Source organism: Salmo salar, chromosome 02, assembly GCF_965601325.2.
Source record: "Salmo salar chromosome 02, fSalSal1, whole genome shotgun sequence".
Classification (NCBI taxonomy): Eukaryota; Metazoa; Chordata; class Actinopteri; order Salmoniformes; family Salmonidae; genus Salmo; species Salmo salar.
The window spans coordinates 90940336-90946602 of NC_138292.1; positions in this window are offsets into that span (position 1 = coordinate 90940336).

Sequence of the window (6267 nt, forward strand, 5' to 3'; positions counted from 1 at the left end):
ACATCATGACTGTTCCCATATTAAAACATTCACTACATCATGACTGTTCCCATATTAAAACATTCACTACATCATGACTGTTCCCATATTAAAACATTCACTACATCATGACTGTTCCCATATTAAAACATTCACTACATCATGACTGTTCCCATATTAAAACATTCACTACATCATGACTGTTCCCATCAGTTATTAAAACATTCACTACATCATGACTGTTCCCATCAGTATTATTAAAACATTCACTACATCATGACTGTTCCCATATTAAAACATTCACTACATCATGACTGTTCCCATATTTAAAACATTCACTACATCATGACTGTTCCCATATTAAAACATTCACTACATCATGACTGTTCCCATCAGTATTAAAACATTCACTACATCATGACTGTTCCCATATTAAAACATTCACTACATCATGACTGTTCCCATATTAAAACATTCACTACATCATGACTGTTCCCATGTTAAAACATTCACTACATCATGACTGTTCCCATATTAAAACATTCACTACATCATGACTGTTCCCATATTAAAACATTCACTACATCATGACTGTTCCCATATTAAAACATTCACTACATCATGACTGTTCCCATATTAAAACATTCACTACATCATGACTGTTCCCATATTAAAACATTCACTACATCATGACTGTTCCCATATTAAAACATTCACTACATCATGACTGTTCCCATCAGTATTATTAAAACATTCACTACATCATGACTGTTCCCATATTAAAACATTCACTACATCATGACTGTTCCCATATTAAAACATTCACTACATCATGACTGTTCCCATATTAAAACATTCACTACATCATGACTGTTCCCATATTAAAACATTCACTACATCCTGACTGTTCCCATATTAAAACATTCACTACATCATGACTGTTCCCATATTAAAACATTCACTACATCATGACTGTTCCCATATTAAAACATTCACTACATCATGACTGTTCCCATATTAAAACATTCACTACATCATGACTGTTCCCATATTAAAACATTCACTACATCATGACTGTTCCCATATTAAAACATTCACTACATCATGACTGTTCCCATATTAAAACATTCACTACATCATGACTGTTCCCATATTAAAACATTCACTACATCATGACTGTTCCCATATTAAAACATTCACTACATCATGACTGTTCCCATATTAAAACATTCACTACATCATGACTGTTCCCATATTAAAACATTCACTACATCATGACTGTTCCCATATTAAAACATTCACTACATCATGACTGTTCCCATATTAAAACATTCACTACATCATGACTGTTCCCATATTAAAACATTCACTACATCATGACTGTTCCCATATTAAAACATTCACTACATCATGACTGTTCCCATATTAAAACATTCACTACATCATGACTGTTCCCATATTAAAACATTCACTACATCATGACTGTTCCCATATTAAAACATTCACTACATCATGACTGTTCCCATATTAAAACATTCACTACATCATGACTGTTCCCATATTAAAACATTCACTACATCATGACTGTTCCCATATTAAAACATTCACTACATCATGACTGTTCCCATATTAAAACATTCACTACATCATGACTGTTCCCATATTAAAACATTCACTACATCATGACTGTTCCCATCAGTATTATTAAAACATTCACTACATCATGACTGTTCCCATATTAAAACATTCACTACATCATGACTGTTCCCATATTAAAACATTCACTACATCATGACTGTTCCCATATTAAAACATTCACTACATCATGACTGTTCCCATCAGTATTATTAAAACATTCACTACATCATGACTGTTCCCATATTAAAACATTCACTACATCATGACTGTTCCCATATTAAAACATTCACTACATCATGACTGTTCCCATATTAAAACATTCACTACATCATGACTGTTCCCATATTAAAACATTCACTACATCATGACTGTTCCCATATTAAAACATTCACTACATCATGACTGTTCCCATATTAAAACATTCACTACATCATGACTGTTCCCATATTAAAACATTCACTACATCATGACTGTTCCCATATTAAAACATTCACTACATCATGACTGTTCCCATATTAAAACATTCACTACATCATGACTGTTCCCATATTAAAACATTCACTACATCATGACTGTTCCCATATTAAAACATTCACTACATCATGACTGTTCCCATATTAAAACATTCACTACATCATGACTGTTCCCATATTAAAACATTCACTACATCATGACTGTTCCCATATTAAAACATTCACTACATCATGACTGTTCCCATATTAAAACATTCACTACATCATGACTGTTCCCATATTAAAACATTCACTACATCATGACTGTTCCCATATTAAAACATTCACTACATCATGACTGTTCCCATATTAAAACATTCACTACATCATGACTGTTCCCATATTAAAACATTCACTACATCATGACTGTTCCCATATTAAAACATTCACTACATCATGACTGTTCCCATATTAAAACATTCACTACATCATGACTGTTCCCATATTAAAACATTCACTACATCATGACTGTTCCCATATTAAAACATTCACTACATCATGACTGTTCCCATATTAAAACATTCACTACATCATGACTGTTCCCATATTAAAACATTCACTACATCATGACTGTTCCCATATTAAAACATTCACTACATCATGACTGTTCCCATATTAAAACATTCACTACATCATGACTGTTCCCATATTAAAACATTCACTACATCATGACTGTTCCCATATTAAAACATTCACTACATCATGACTGTTCCCATGATTAAAACATTCACTACATCATGACTGTTCCCATATTAAAACATTCACTACATCATGACTGTTCCCATATTAAAACATTCACTACATCATGACTGTTCCCATATTAAAACATTCACTACATCATGACTGTTCCCATATTAAAACATTCACTACATCATGACTGTTCCCATATTAAAACATTCACTACATCATGACTGTTCCCATATTAAAACATTCACTACATCATGACTGTTCCCATATTAAAACATTCACTACATCATGACTGTTCCCATATTAAAACATTCACTACATCATGACTGTTCCCATATTAAAACATTCACTACATCATGACTGTTCCCATATTAAAACATTCACTACATCATGACTGTTCCCATATTAAAACATTCACTACATCATGACTGTTCCCATATTAAAACATTCACTACATCATGACTGTTCCCATATTAAAACATTCACTACATCATGACTGTTCCATCATATTAAAACATTCACTACATCATGACTGTTCCCATATTAAAACATTCACTACATCATGACTGTTCCCATATTAAAACATTCACTACATCATGACTGTTCCCATATTAAAACATTCACTACATCATGACTGTTCCCATATTAAAACATTCACTACATCATGACTGTTCCCATATTAAAACATTCACTACATCATGACTGTTCCCATATTAAAACATTCACTACATCATGACTGTTCCCATATTAAAACATTCACTACATCATGACTGTTCCCATATTAAAACATTCACTACATCATGACTGTTCCCATATTAAAACATTCACTACATCATGACTGTTCCCATATTAAAACATTCACTACATCATGACTGTTCCCATATTAAAACATTCACTACATCATGACTGTTCCCATATTAAAACATTCACTACATCATGACTGTTCCCATATTAAAACATTCACTACATCATGACTGTTCCCATATTAAAACATTCACTACATCATGACTGTTCCCATATTAAAACATTCACTACATCATGACTGTTCCCATATTAAAACATTCACTACATCATGACTGTTCCCATATTAAAACATTCACTACATCATGACTGTTCCCATATTAAAACATTCACTACATCATGACTGTTCCCATATTAAAACATTCACTACATCATGACTGTTCCCATATTAAAACATTCACTACATCATGACTGTTCCCATATTAAAACATTCACTACATCATGACTGTTCCCATATTAAAACATTCACTACATCATGACTGTTCCCATATTAAAACATTCACTACATCATGACTGTTCCCATATTAAAACATTCACTACATCCTGACTGTTCCCATATTAAAACATTCACTACATCATGACTGTTCCCATATTAAAACATTCACTACATCATGACTGTTCCCATATTAAAACATTCACTACATCATGACTGTTCCCATATTTAAAACATTCACTACATCATGACTGTTCCCATATTAAAACATTCACTACATCATGACTGTTCCCATATTAAAACATTCACTACATCATGACTGTTCCCATATTAAAACATTCACTACATCATGACTGTTCCCATATTAAAACATTCACTACATCATGACTGTTCCCATCAGTATTATTAAAACATTCACTACATCATGACTGTTCCCATATTAAAACATTCACTACATCATGACTGTTCCCATATTAAAACATTCACTACATCATGACTGTTCCCATATTAAAACATTCACTACATCATGACTGTTCCCATCATATTAAAACATTCACTACATCATGACTGTTCCCATATTAAAACATTCACTACATCATGACTGTTCCCATATTAAAACATTCACTACATCATGACTGTTCCCTCAGATATTAAAACATTCACTACATCATGACTGTTCCCATATTAAAACATTCACTACATCATGACTGTTCCCATATTAAAACATTCACTACATCATGACTGTTCCCATATTAAAACATTCACTACATCATGACTGTTCCCATATTAAAACATTCACTACATCATGACTGTTCCCATATTAAAACATTCACTACATCATGACTGTTCCCATATTAAAACATTCACTACATCATGACTGTTCCCATATTAAAACATTCACTACATCATGACTGTTCCCATATTAAAACATTCACTACATCATGACTGTTCCCATATTAAAACATTCACTACATCATGACTGTTCCCATATTAAAACATTCACTACATCATGACTGTTCCCATATTAAAACATTCACTACATCATGACTGTTCCCATATTAAAACATTCACTACATCATGACTGTTCCCATATTAAAACATTCACTACATCATGACTGTTCCCATATTAAAACATTCACTACATCATGACTGTTCCCATATTAAAACATTCACTACATCATGACTGTTCCCATATTAAAACATTCACTACATCATGACTGTTCCCATATTAAAACATTCACTACATCATGACTGTTCCCATATTAAAACATTCACTACATCATGACTGTTCCCATATTAAAACATTCACTACATCATGACTGTTCCCATATTAAAACATTCACTACATCATGACTGTTCCCATATTAAAACATTCACTACATCATGACTGTTCCCATATTAAAACATTCACTACATCATGACTGTTCCATCAGTATTATTAAAACATTCACTACATCATGACTGTTCCCATATTAAAACATTCACTACATCATGACTGTTCCCATATTAAAACATTCACTACATCATGACTGTTCCCATATTAAAACATTCACTACATCCTGACTGTTCCCATATTAAAACATTCACTACATCATGACTGTTCCCATATTAAAACATTCACTACATCATGACTGTTCCCATATTAAAACATTCACTACATCATGACTGTTCCCATATTAAAACATTCACTACATCATGACTGTTCCCATATTAAAACATTCACTACATCATGACTGTTCCCATATTAAAACATTCACTACATCATGACTGTTCCCATATTAAAACATTCACTACATCATGACTGTTCCCATATTAAAACATTCACTACATCCTGACTGTTCCCATATTAAAACATTCACTACATCATGACTGTTCCCAGTATTAAAACATTCACTACATCATGACTGTTCCCATATTAAAACATTCACTACATCATGACTGTTCCCATCAGTATTATTAAAACATTCACTACATCATGACTGTTCCCTCAGTATTATTAAAACATTCACTACATCATGACTGTTCCCATATTAAAACATTCACTACATCATGACTGTTCCCATATTAAAACATTCACTACATCATGACTGTTCCCATATATTAAAACATTCACTACATCATGACTGTTCCCATATTAAAACATTCACTACATCATGACTGTTCCCATATTAAAACATTCACTACATCATGACTGTTCCCATATTAAAACATTCACTA